The 14,692-nt window shown below is 38.7% G+C and overlaps 1 long non-coding RNA gene across 2 annotated transcripts; it reads left to right on the top strand.

The window, feature by feature from the left end:
• Positions 1–1,041: 1,041 nt before the first annotated feature.
• On the top strand, positions 1,042–13,431 carry LOC144338508 (uncharacterized). 2 transcript variants are annotated; one of them, XR_013412726.1, is made up of 4 exons: positions 1,042–1,319; positions 1,657–1,712; positions 10,842–10,997; positions 12,463–12,601. It is a non-coding gene; the product is annotated as an uncharacterized LOC144338508 (long non-coding RNA). The 2 variants fall into 2 exon arrangements; XR_013412728.1 differs by lacking the exon at positions 1,657–1,712 and having other exon boundaries at positions 12,463–13,431.
• The last annotated feature ends 1,261 nt before the right edge of the window (positions 13,432–14,692 follow it).

Below are 14,692 nucleotides of genomic sequence, written 5' to 3'. Positions count from 1 at the left end.
TGAAAAAAGGTCAAATAGAAGACAAGCACATATTGGGAAAAAATATTTGCAACAAATACGACAAGCCACCTTAATATAAAAAAAAAAATTCTTCCAAATAAATAAATAAAAGTTACGGCTGAGCACGGTGGCTCAAACCTGTAATCCCAGCACTTTGGGAGGCTGAGGCTGGAGGATTCCTTGAGGCCAGGAGTTTGAAACCAGCCTGGTCAACACAGCCAGACCCTATGGCCTCTACAAAAGAAAAATTCAAAAATTAACTGGGAGTGGTGGCATGTACCTGCAGTCTCAGCTACTGGGGAGGCTGAAGCAGGAGGATTGTTTGAACTTTGAAGTTTGAAGCTACAGTGAGCCATGATTGCAACATTGCACTCTATCTGGGTGACAGAGTGAAATCCTCTCTCCAAAACAAAAACAAAAACAAAAACAAAGATATATAACCCAATAGAAAAAAAAATGGGCAAGGGAGTTCATGGAAAAAATATTAGCGGGCAATTGACACCTGAAAAGATACTTAACCATATTAATATTTTAAAATACATAAACTAAAGAAGAACAAAGTATTTTTTTATCCAATTAAGACTATTAAAGGGTTAAGTAAGCCCAAAGCTGAAGGGAACTATGCAGCTCTATATATCGTTGATAGAATAAATTATTATAAACCTTTTGTAGGAAATTTATCAACATCTATCTAAATTATTGCTGAGCGTACCCTTTGACCTCCAAATTGAAATTTATCTTACCCATGTGCCTGCAAAAGTGTTCAAAGATATGTGTACAGGAATTTCATCATTTTGCTGTAGCATTGCTCGCTTTTTAAGAGTGTTATGGGCTGAGCAGTCTTTTCCTAAAATTTGTATGTGAAAACCCTCATTCTCCGTACCTGAAAATGTGACTGTATGTGGAAATAAAGCTTTTAAAAGGGTTGCTAAATTAAAATGAAACTGTTAGTGTGGGTCCTAATCCAATCCAACTGGTGTCCTTGTAAAGAAGAGGAGATTAAGACACTGGAGGCAGACCAAGGATGTGAGCAAACAGAAAATCAATGTGAGGGCTTAGAAATAAGGCAGCCAACTGCAAGCCAAGGAGAGGTCTCAGAAGAAACTAAACCTGCTGACATCTTGACCTTGGACATTAGCCTCCAGAACTGCGAGAAAATAAATTTCTGCTGTTTAAGCTGCCCAGACTGAGGTATTTTGTTATGGCAGCCTGAGCAAATTAATATAAACACTGAAAGTGAAATGTTCTCAATGGCCATAAATGGAAGAAAATGTTACCAGAGGTTTCGTCCGTGGTTACAGAGAAGGAGAAGATAGAAGGTAGGGAAATTTGATGTTTTAATTTATACTTTCTTATTTTGTTTATTTTAAAATTTTGAACCTTATTGCTGCTGTAGTAAAATAAACCAGCTAATTTTAAAAAGTGATGGAGAATTTGTGTCAACTTATGAAATATGCCCAGAGATCTCCTTTGAGACCTACAAAGCTTCTATTGATTTATTTATCTTTGATTCATCATTTTTTATGATGTAGCTTTAAAAATAAATTATTTGTTTAAACTCTTTTGTTTGGTTCAGTTGCTGGTAACTCAGCAATTTTCTATGGTTCTTCTTTCATAAATCTTCTGGTTTATTTCATCTTCCTTCCAAAACTTAAGAAACCATGATTTTGTCACTCAAGAATTGCATTGGGACATCGGAAAAACACTTCAAGGTAAAGTTGAGTTATTTATTTCTTAAGAAGACATCGACCAACCTACTGTAACATGAAATAAGTAATAACCATTCAGTTGTAATAGCTCTTTATTTTAATTACACTTTAGGCCAGAAGAGTTAGGGACAGATATACAGCAGACAGCATTGTTACTGGGCAATGTTCCACTTTAAACACAAATGCACAGCCCTACTTCAAACCTTGTTAGATACATGATTCTCAGATAACTAAGGGAATAGAAAAAGAGTAGAGTCACTAATTACTTGGCCTTAGATGTTAGTATAACTCTAATGCCAACTTTTCCCCCCTTTATTTTAGGAGACTATTGTTGAAGTCAAAGTAACTATCTCATTTTGTTTAAAAATGTGGAAGTGTGAGTTATTTAATAAAGAGAGAATGTGAAGTTTGATTAACACAGCTGCAAGCTGTTAAGATATTCTTTAAGAAGAGAGCGCTTATAGAGTAGAAGTGGATGAGATGCAAGAACTGAATGATAGAAAATGTCCTTAAGGCTTAGCATCCTCACACCTTTTCACGATTGGCTTGCATGGGGTCTATAGGCTTCACTGATGTTATAATCCAATTGCATAAGCATTTCTCTTATGAGCTTCCTAAGGGCCCGGAGCTTCTGTTAGGTCCTGTGAGGGTAACAAAAGAAGTATATGACCTATATGCCTTGAAGGACATTAGGAGACATGTAGCAACAGTAGCTTTTGCCTGCCTTAAGCAGAGGGAAGGCCATCCTTACTGAAGCACTTGGTCTCAGGAGTAGGAATTACAGAGTAAAAGGACAAGAGAGGAAAGATCACAAGGGCTTGATGGAGATTTTCATCTGAAATATAAAATCCAAAAGATTCTAAAAACCAAGCTATCTTGGGGTTATTTATAATTTGTATTTATCCCACTGAATGCAGAGATATTCATAAGTTTTACTGAAATGTTACTATGTTATATTAATTTGAGTATTTTATAGCAACACTTCACCTACCTTCTCCCCCATCGGAAGAAATATATTTCCCTAATGTTGGACTTAGTCATATGACTGGCTTTGGCCAATGGAATGTGAGGGGAGCTGATGAGAGCAGAGGTGTTAAATGTGCTGATGAGATTTGAGTTTGTCTGGCCTTTGGCCTTCCCATTATTCACCATGAGAAGGCCTGCCCCGGGGAATCAGTGATCCTGAAAGAATGAGAAGAAATACAGAACAGCATCCCCACAGAGCTATGAAATAAGAAAAACATGGTTGCTTTTGTAAGCCATCGAGTTTTGGAGTGTTTTGTTATGATGAATTATTGAGATAATAGCTAACTGATACAATGTTTTAGATTTTAAAGTGCTACCTCAGACTCTGCTGGTGATGTTACATAATATACAGTAGGTACACTACATCTCCTTTGTAAACATGCTACCTAAAATTTTTGGTACTTTTTATTGAGGTATCATAGTTATACGTATCTTGGGGATACATGTGATATTTTGATACACATATGCGATGAGTAATTATCAATCAGGGCAAATGGGATATCCACCAACTCAAATATTTATCTTCTCTTTTTATTAGAAACATTACAATTCTTCCCATCTAGCTATTTTGAAATATACAATACATGATTGTTAATTATAATTTCCCTACTGTATATCAAATACCAGAATCTATTCCTTCTACCTAACAGTATTTTGGTGCTTATTAACCAACTTATGTTCATCTCCCCTGGTTTCCTTACAGGCCCCTGGTCACTACCATTCTACTCTCAACCTCGTTGAGATCCATTTTTTTAGCTCCTACATATGAGTGAGAATATGTGATATTTGCGTACATGTGCCTGACTTATTTCATTTAACATGATGACCTCAACCCACGTTGTTGCAAACAGGATTCCATTCTTTTTTATGGCTAATAATCCATTGTGTATATGTAACATTTTCTATATCCATTCATTCAATAATGGACACTTAAGTTGATTCCATATCTTGGCTATTGTGAATAGTGCTGAAATACACATGGGAGTGCAGATATCTGTGCAATATACTGGTTTCCTTTCTTTTGGATATATACTTCGCCTTGGGATTGCTGGACCATATGATAGTTTTATTCTTAATTCTTTGACAAACCTCTGTACAATTTTCCATAATGGCTGTGCCACTTTACATTCCCAACCATAGTGTACAGCTGTTCTCTTTTGTGGAATCTTCATAAAGATTTGTTATTTTTTGTCTTTTTAATAATAGCCATTTTAACTGGGATGATATTATATCTCATTGTGTTTTTGATTTGCATTTTCTCTGATGGTTAGTGATGTTGAGCATTTTTTCATATATCCATTGGTAATTTGTATGCTTTCTTTTAAGAAATGTCTGTTTAGGTCTTTTGAAATGTCTAGGTGACTTTTAAATTGGATTATTTGATTATTTGTTTTTTTGCTATTGAGTTGTTTGAGTCCCTTATATATTCTTGTTAATTCCTTGTTGGATGGATAGTATGCGAGTATTTTCTCCCATTCTGTAGGTTTCTCTTCACTTTGTTAATTATTTCCTTTGCTGTGCAGAGCATTTTCGCTTGATGTAATCCCATTTGTCTATTTTTGCTTTTGTTACCTGTGCTTTTGAGGTCTTACCCAAAATATCTTTGTACAGAGCAATGTTCTATATTGTTTCCCCAATGTTTTCTTCTAGTACTTTTGTAGTTTCACGTCTTACATTTATGTTTTTAGTCCATTTTATGTTGATTTTTGTATATGGTAAAAGATGGGAATCTAATTTTATTCTTCTGTATGTGGATGTCTAGCTCTCTGCACACCATTTATTAAAGAGACTATCTTTTCCTGAATGTATGTTCTTGGTGCCTTTGTTGAAATGAGTTAGCTGTAAGTGTGCATTTATTTCCGGATTCTCTATTCTGTTATATTGGTCTATGTGTCTGTTTTAATGCCAATTCTGTGCTGCTTTGGTTACTATAGCTTTATAGTATAATTAGAAATTAGATAGTGTGATGCCTCCAACTTTGTTCTTTTTTGCTCAGGATTGCTTTAGCTATTGGGGATCTTTTGTTATTTCCATATGAATTTTAGGATTGTTTTTCTATATCTGTGAAGAATTGTTGCTGGTATTTTGATAGGGATTGCACTGAATCTGTAGATTGCTTTGGGCAGTATGGATATTTTAATAATATTACACCTTCTAATCCATGAACATGCAGTATCTTTCCATTTTTCTGTGTGTTCTCTTCCATTTCTTTCATCAGTGTTTTGTAGTTTTTCTATTAAAGATATTTTACTACTTTGGTTAAATTTATTTCTACGGGGTTTTGTTGAAGCTATTATAAATAAGATTACTTTCTTGACTTTTTTTTCAGATTGATTACTGTTAATGTATAGAAATGCTGCTTATTTTTGTGCATTGATTTTGTATCTTGCAACTGTACTAAATTTGTTTATCTGTTCTAACAGCTTTTTGATGGAGTATTTATATTTTTTTCAAATAAAAGTTTATATCATCTGCAAACAAGGATAATTTGACTTCTTCCTTTCCAATAAAAAGCCTTTATTTGGGCTGGGCGTGGTGGCTCAAGCCTGTAATCCCAGCACTTTGGGAGGCCGAGACGGGCGGATCACAAGGTCAGGAGATCGAGACCATCCTGGCTAACACGGTGAAACCCCGTCTCTACTAAAAAATACAAAAAAACCTAGCTGGGCGAGGTGGCGGGCGTCTGTAGTCCCAGCTACTAGGGAGGCTGAGGCAGGAGAATGGCGTGAACCCGGGAGGCGGAGCTTGCAGTGAGCTGAGATCCGGCCACTGCACTCCAGTCTGGGCGACAAAGCGAGACTCTGTCTCAACAAAAAAAAAAAAAAAAAAAAGCCTTTATTTTTCCATAAAAAGCCTTTAATTATGTTGAGGTATGCTTTCTAATTTAAAAAGTAGTATCAATTTTAGTTGTAAGTGTGAGAATCAAAAATTTTTTGAAGTAAAAAGAAAGCAATCAATTACAATGTCACATTAAAAATGTAAGTGAATATTTCAGTGCGTTATGGAAAAATATCAATAGAATAATGTGGTAGATTGGAGTAAACTTTATTCTTCATTCATTAAGTTATGCCTAAGCTTTGACAATATAGTGGCTTAAAAATTATTGTTTTGATTCAATTATCATACAAATGACTGAACTTTATGAATTTCTTTTCTTCATACTTTGGCTTCTATATGTCTATATATCTGATATCTATACGCACATAGGATAGGGAAGTAATTTCTGAATGTACTGGTTTCCCCATGCTGTCTTTTCTTTGTGTTACTTAATGAAAAAAAAATTATCAGAGGCCAGGAAATGGGCAATGTTTCAAATGTCTGGCTGCAAAAGCTGAGAAATCAGCCAGGTGGGGTGGCTCATGCCTGTAATGGTAACACTTTGGGAGGCTGAGGCAGACAGATCCCTTGAGCCCAGGTGTTTGAGACCAGCTTGGGCAAATGGTGAAACCCCATCTCTACAGAAAATACAAAGATTAGCCAGGCATGGTTACACTTGCCTATAGTCCCAGCTACTCAGGAGGCTGAGGTAGGGGGATTGTGTAAGCTAGGGAGGTGGAGGTTGCAGCAAGCTGTGATTGCACCAATGCACTCCAGCCTGGGTGACAGTGCAAGACCCTATCTCTGAAAAAAATTAAAAAAGAAATGAAAGGAAAAAGCTGAGAAATCTTAGTTTTATTAGTCACTACCTTAAATGTTTCAAAAACCAAAACAGGAAACTAACATACCAATTCACAAATTATTTCTTCAAACACTTTCAAGTCAAGTGTATAATCAAAAGACACAGATATATATATATAGTCTTTGTTTAGAGATTTTCAAATATAAATAGAAAATGTATATATTCAGGAGTACCTTCAAGAAAATGAAAAGGATTATGTGTATTCATCTGTTTGTATTCTTTGTTGAAAATGGATCTTGGGAAGAGGGCTGCATATGCTGCTTTTATCAGTTAAGAACAAAAGTTAGTGCATTAATTGCACATGCTGGTTGTGTTTGTTGAGTTTCTTTGCAGGGCAGGGATCAGGAAAGGAAGTTGTTTATTTTATAAGGGACCCCAACCCCAAACCAGAGCTTAAAACAATGCTAATACTCAAAGGCAAGTCTATGCAAGTTAGTCAATTTATAAATGATTTGTTTGGGGAGCTGAAAAATATATCTGCCTTTGATTTAACTCTACCAAAACAGTATAAAGATGTATTAAGTCCACTGTACCTCCATCTATAATGAGTGTTTGAATTAATGTTTTCTTTTTTAATGAGAAGTTTTCTGTTAGCATTGGTACCGGTATCCATCAATCAGAAGAAAGGCCAGAGACTTAAACCACCTGCTAGGCTGAGTTAATGTTACCCACAATCTGGGGCTTGCTACATCCCTAAAGATTGATAAATAGTCAGGGTGTAGTGGCTCACACCTGTAATCCCAGCACTTTGGGAAGTCGAGCCAGGATTGCTTGAGCATAAGAATTTGAGACCAGCCTGGGCAATATGGCAAAACCCTAGCTCTATAAAAAATTAAAAATTGGCTGGGTGTGGCGGCATGCACCCATAGTCCTCAGCTACCGGAGAGGCTGAAGTGTGGAAGGTTGATGGAGGTGGCAGTGAGCTGTGATTGCACCATTGCACTCCAGCCTGGGTGACAGGCCAAGACCCTGTCTTAAAACAAAACACAAAAAAAGAGTTATTAATGTTAGGTTTTAGTCTAACATTTTTGATTGCCTTGTCCTCATTTTTTAAAATCTATGTATAAATTAGAATATATGGATTTATCAATGCTAATATCAGTGGTGTATTAGTTTATTCTTTTTGATACTAGCAGTTACTTGAATAAGAAAATAAAGGTAGTCCAGCCCATTGATAGCCTTCTCTTTCACAAAGGTTTACAATTACAAGGGCGTACATACACAGCATCTCACTGATTTCCCCAACCCTGTGAGATGAATTGTCCCCACTCACCATGGAGAAATGTAGGCTCAGAGATAGAGTGACTTGATACATGGCACATGTGCAGTAGTGGTCGAGCAAAATCTTGAAGGCAGCCTTCTGCCTTTCAGCACACACCACGTCACGGAGAGACAGTGAACTAGAGGCACAAAGAACCTTACTTCTGCATGATCAGGAAATCCCACAGAAAACCCATACTCCTCCCATGCCGCATAGTTGTTCGTTTTTGTTTGTTTGTTTTTTGTTTTTTGAGATGGAGTCTTGCTCTGTCGCCCAGGCTGGAGTGCAGTGGCAGGATCTCGGCTCACTGCAAGCTCCAAGCTCCGCCTCCCGGATTCTCGCCATTCTCCTGCCTCAGCCTCTGAGTAGCTGGGACTACAGGCGCCCGCCACCTCGCCTGGCTAATTTTTTGTATTTTTAGTAGAGACGGGGTTTCACCATGTTAGCCAGGATGGTCTCGATCTCTTGATCTCGTGATCCTCCCACCTTGGCCTCCCAAAGTGCTGGGATTACAGGCGTGAGCCACCGTGCCCAGCGTTTTTAAAATTTATTTATTTATTTATTTTTTTTTTTGAGACAAAGTCTTGCTCTGTCACACAGGCTGGAGTGCAGTGGTGCAGTCTTGGCTCACTGCAACCTTTGCCTCCTGGGTTCAAGCAATTCTCCTGCCTCAGCCTCCCAAATAGGGGGGACTACAGGCATGCACCACCATGCCTGGCTGTGTTTTGTATTTTTAGTAGAGATGGGGTTTCACCATGTTGGCCAGGATGGTCTCGAACTCCTGACCTTAAGCAATCACCCACTTCGGCCTCCCAAAGTGCTGGGATTACAGGTGTAAGCCACCACGCCTGACTTTTTTTTTTTTTTTTTTTGAGATGGCATTTCGCTTTTGTTGCCCAGGATGGAGTGCAATGGTGCAATCTCTGCTCACTGCAACCTCCACTTCTTGGATTCAAGTGATTATCTTGCCTCAGTCTCTCTAGTAGCTGGGATTACAGGCGCCCACCACCATGCTTGGCTAATTTTTTGTGTTTTTAGTAGAGACAGGGTTTCATCGTGTTGGCCAGGCTGGTCTTGAACTCTTGACCTCAGGTGATCCACCCACCTGGGCCTCCCAAAGTTCAGGGATTACAGACCTGAGCCACTGCGCCCAGCCTCCATGCTCCATCTTTAATATTTTCTAGCTAGTAACCTTGACTGAGGAAGCCAGCCTTTTGGGGAGAAGTCGGTATCACTGAGGATATTATCAGCTTGGGTGTAGGGGTTGGTTTGTGGAGGTGGGGAAAGAATTGATGCCAAATAGACAGTCCTGGTGTTGGCAACATTACAAGTAGAGACAGTCCCCGACTTACAAGGTTCCGCTTACAATTTTTTGACTTTACAATGGCATGAAAGTCATACACATACAGTAGAAACCTTATTTCAAATACCCATGCAGCAATTTGGTTTTTCCACTTTCAGTACAGTATATAATAAATTACATGAGGTATTCAACACTTTATTATAAAAAGGCTTTGTATTAGATAATTTTGCCCAACTGTAGGCTAATGTAAGTGTTCTGAGCATGTTTAAGGTAGGTTAGGCTGAGCTATGATGTGTGATGGGTTGGATATCTTAAATGCATTCTTGACTTACAATATTTTAAATTTACAGTGGGTTTATTGATATCGCACAGGTGTGCCTCAACTCTTCTCCAACGAGGTTCTTATTCTCTGCTGCTGTCCTCAGTTGCCCCCAAAGTTTCCTAACCATAGAATCACTCCAATTTTCAGTGACTAGGAATGGTTCTGCTGAGCTACTTGACTTTTTTCTGTTAGTCCTGCAAATAAATATTGCTAGGTATGTCATCACTTTGGAAATAGACAAAAGAACCTTTAGAAAACCCTCATAAGAAGATTTGCAAGAATAAACACAAATTATGAACAGTGGTCACTTCTGGGGAGAGGAAAATTTTCACTTTTTACCATTTTTGAAGTGTTTGTGTTTTAATGATTGCCTATCAGTTTTCATTAAAAAGCGTAACGAAATACTTTTGAATCTATCAAAGTTCTATAACTACACAATGAAAAAAATTAGTATTTCTGCCTTTTGACATTTCTTTGACAATAACTCTTATTCATATCTTCTACCATTATTTTCCTTTTTATAAATTTATATGAAAAGTGGTTTGAAAGACATCACAGAGTGGTAGAAACGACCTACCATTTGCAGTCAACTGACATGGATTTGTGTCCAGGTTCCCTTGATTACTTGCTATGTGACCTTAGGTAAATCATTTCAGCTTTGTGAGCCTTACTTTCCTATGATATAAGGTTACTAAATAACGCTTATGGGTTCCCCTTAGTCGTTCATTGATAGATTAAGTTATTATTTCTATTATATGGCAGGATTGCTAGTGATCTCCTAGTATACATTCTTTTTTGTCTTTTACTATGATATGCCAGACCCTACTAGAACTCCTGGCTACCAAAGATATTCCTCAGCCTTTCTGGTAGTTAATGGGATATGAGCAGAACAAGAAGCAAAAAGCATGCCTCTCCCTTGAGCCCTTCCCCCTTTCGGCTTGGTGAAATGCTGACTAAGGAGATGGGTTGGGAATCTACCTTCAATCATGTAGTAGAGGACAACACCACCCAGAATGCAGAAATAGAAGGAATTTGGGCTTTTAACTCTATGAAGCTGTCTTACTATACTATCCCCTATTGTTAGACTGTCATATGAAAGAGATATACACTTCTATCTTATTTATACTACTTTTCGTAAGTTGGGCTTTTGTTTAGCAGTGAAAGTTGGAATTTGGACTTGCAAGGGGAAACCAGGCTTATACTATTTTCCTCAACTATGGTGTTTTAATTAGTCTTTCTTTAATTCTCCAGTTCAATGATGTCTACTCTTTCATACTTTTTAGTGGCACTATTTCTCTGTGATTTAAACAAACAAGGGATGTCCTAGTAGGAAACCATAATAAATTCTCAGCATATTCTAATTATGACTGATAGTCAGCTTGTTCCTATGGTTGTTTATAAATATACAATGTCCCGAGTTTGTTTTACTAGAGAAATGTCCATGAGTTCTATGTGCATGCTATAGTCATATACCATTAGCAGCTTTAATGACATGCTATAGTCAGAGTAAATGATCCTCAAGTATTTTTTTCTATAAAAAGTTTACAGCATCTTCAATGAGTCAACCCATCCTTGTTCCCTGGACATTATTGATCGAAGAAGACAAACTTGATGTGAGGGAGGCCAAGTACCTTGAGAAGACATGGCAACATCTCTGCCCAACAGAGGCACACAGAGAGGAGGAGACGGTGAAGGCTGTATCCTGAATTATGCTGAATTTTAACCCTATCCTACATCCTATTCTTTAAAGTACAGGATTAGGGTCAAAAATAACTAATGTCACGGCCGGGTGCGGTGGCTCACGCCTGTAATCCCGGCACTTTGAGAGGCTGAGGCGGGTGAATCACCTGAGGTCAGGAGTTCGGGACCAGCCTGATCAATATGGGGAAACCCCATCTCTACTAAAAATACAAAAATTAGTTGGGCGTGGTGGCAGGTGCCTGTAGTCCCAGCTACTTGGTAGGCTGAGACAGGAGAACTGCTTGAACCCAAGAGGTGGAGGTTGCAATGAGCCGAGATCGTGCCACTGCACTCCAACCTGGGTGATGGAGCAAAACTCTGTCTCAAAACAAACAAACAAACAAACAAAAACTGATGGTACAACTCTCCAGTCATAACCTCACCTTACTTTCATTACCTAAATTATTTGCAACAAACTCTCATTGCCAAGGTAATCTGCTATTGACTATTCATTTGCAATCTTTTTGTTTGTTTGTTTTTGAGAGAAGGTCTTGCTTAGTTGCCCGGACTAGAACATAGTGGTGTGATCACAGCTCACTGTAGCCTCGACCTCCTGGGCTCCAGTGATCCTCCCACCTCAGCCTCTCTAGTGGCTGGGACCACAGGCAAGCACCACCATATTTGACTATTTATTTTTATTTTTATTTTTGGAGTGACAAGGTCTCACTGTGTTGCCCAGGCTGGTCTTGAACTCCTAGGCTCAAGGGATCCTCCAACCTCATTTGAGGAATTTAAGAAATGAAAAGTGCTGATATTACAGAGGTGGGCCTCTGCACCTGACTATTCATTGCAATCTTAAAGAACCTTACTCACCAATATATTGATGTCCGCTACTTCTACCTAAGAATTGAGGAAAAAAGATAAAAAGAAAATATGATAGGTACAACCTAGCCTTAGAGTTACATATCCTGGGCTATCCAGGACAGTCATAGGTTACACAACTGGATTTATATGCTGGATTTATACCCAGCATAATTGTTAACAATGCCCCTTTCCGGCTCAGAAGTGTTTCAGATGGTCACTCTAACGAGATTAGATGCAAAAGAGATCTTGTGTAAGGCAGAGGATACTTACATGTTGAAATGATGTGGGGATGACAGAAAAAGTTATGAAATTTTCTTTGCTGGAGGCTTCTAAAATTTATTATCCAACTGAATATCCTAAGAAAATGTGTCATATCCAAGGGGCTGAGCAATAAATTTTGTTTCTGATGCTGTTAGAAGCAGATAAATTTTGAAATGTGTCCTGGGTAAACTGTTGGCCATAGGGATATATAAATTCATGTTATATATTAATATATCCAGAAGCTCCTAATTCATGCTTGGATTATTTTAGTATTTAACCTAATATCTTTAACGAAATCTTAGCTATGTTCTTGATTTTTGTTTATATTTGTTTTTCCTAACCATAAGCACATGTCAGAGTCCATTCAGTGTCACTAAAATAGTCTCAGAGCCATTTGCTGTTACCTCTCCTATCATCGGCAACTCTTACGAACAAGTCACAGAGAATGTGCAAGCAAAGCGTGCCAGAGATGGAAAATTAAAAATGGAATGCTATCAGTGATTCTTGACTTCTGATCCAATAGCTTTTTGCTAAAGCTGTTTTCATAGGTTTCAGTGCAATATCTGGCCCATACATCTACTTCTTGTTGTTACATTTCATTTCTATTGCTTAATTATAAGCTCCTGGTTCCTTATTTTTCATGATGCAGACTGCTGACTGTTTCCCAATATATCAATTTCTCCTTGTCTATGGTAATGTCAATTCCCCTCTATATGGTAATATAGCTGCCCAGCTACAGACTAAAGACATTCATCAGTCCCTTTGAAGCCAGGTGTGGCCATCTTATTAAGTCCTTGACTATTGAATATGAAAAGAAGATGTGTATATTATTTCTACATTGTTTACTTAGTGACAACTTCTTGCCCTAGACTTGTTTTCTAACCCCTTACTTAAAACTGGAGAACAGATGTGCCAGTCACCCAGCTTTGACCACGAAGATGATGACAATGCCCTGACGCCTTGCTACTTAGAGTGTAGGCTTGGACTAACAGTATCAGCATCACCTGGGAGCTTTTTAGAAATACAGAATCTCGGGCCGGGCGTGGTGGCTCACGCCTGTAATCTCAGCACACTGGGAGGCCAAGGCGGGTGGATCACGAGGTCAGGAGATCAAGACCATCCTGGCTAACACGGTGAAACCCCGTCTCTACTAAAAATACAAAAAATTAGCCGGGCGAGGTGGCGGGCGCCTGTAGTCCCAGCTACTCGGGAGGCTGAGGCAGGAGAACAGCGTGAACCCGAGGGGCGGAGCTTGCAGTGAGTGGAGATTGCGCCACTGCACTCCAGCCTGAGCGACAGAGCGAGACTCCGTCTCAAAAAAAAAAAAAAAAAAAAAAAAAAAAAAAGAAAGAAAGAAAGAAAGAAAGAAATACAGAATCTCAGGCCCCACTCCAGGCCTGCTGAATGAGAATCTGCATTTTAGCATGATCCACCAGTGGTTTAACTCCATGTTAACATTTGAGAAATACTGCCTTAATAGGGTATAATGGAACAACAAAATGGAAGAAATCTAGGTCTATTAATTATTTTGTTGAGCAGGGCTATCTACCAGCCTGGTCTGCCCACCTATGGACTGTTATGAGAAAGCACAGTGAAATTCTATCTTACTAAATCATTGAATTTTGGGGCCTCTTTTTGATCTCTATTCTAACTCATATAGTTTTTATTTCTTGTATAAGAAACCTACTTTTTAAAGCTCTGCTAGAGTCTTGTGGAGAAAGAGATGAGAAAGGATGTTATTTCCTTTTGGACTATTCTGGAGTAGTCCCTCCACCTTTTAGAGGAGTACCTAAATTTAACTCAGGCTATGTTGATTTATCTGGGACTGGGTGAGTGGGGAGTGCTCTTACCCCATCCTCCTGAGCATTACTCTCCATATTCCAACTATCATTTTTGGTCTCCTTGAGGATGCTGAGTTAAGAAACTCAATATAAATATTAAATGAGTTGAATACAAAATGTCTCCGGAGATGGTTTCATCATTTTTTTTTTTTTTTTTCCAGAAGACCCAAATTTGAGCTGGCAGCATTAATCAAATAGACCACATTTGTTATAAAGTACATTAGAGCATGCATGCTCTCCTTTTAATATATAGACTCTCACCCACTATTTAACAACTATTTTCTCCTTACTTCTTCCTTTCCATTCCTGGTTTGGTAAATATGTCCTCTAGACTTGCAATTCCCGTACTTCAAACCAACAAATATTTACTAAATGCCTCTTAAGGCATTGTGCTAGGCATTAGGTTAGATGCTAGATATACAGTAGTGATTAAGAAAAACTAGATCTGAGGCCAGGCATGGTGGTTCACGCCTGTAATCCCAGCACTTTGGGAGGCTGAGGTGGGTGGCTCACCTGAGGTCAGGAGTTCGAGACGAGCCTGGCCAACATAGTGAAACCCATCTCTACTAAAAATATAAAAATTAGCTGGGTGTGTTGATGCATGCCTGTAATCCCAGCTACTTGGGAGGCGAAGCACAGGAATTGCTTGAACCCGGGAGGTGGAGGTTGCAGTGAACCGAGACTGCACCACTGCACTCCAGCCTGGGCACGATCTTGGCGCACTGCAACACTGCAACCAACCAACC

This window comes from Macaca mulatta, chromosome 1, assembly GCF_049350105.2.
Source record: "Macaca mulatta isolate MMU2019108-1 chromosome 1, T2T-MMU8v2.0, whole genome shotgun sequence".
NCBI lineage: Eukaryota > Metazoa > Chordata > Mammalia > Primates > Cercopithecidae > Macaca > Macaca mulatta.
Note: the sequence above shows the minus strand (reverse complement) of the source record. Positions and strands in the feature narration are given on the sequence as shown.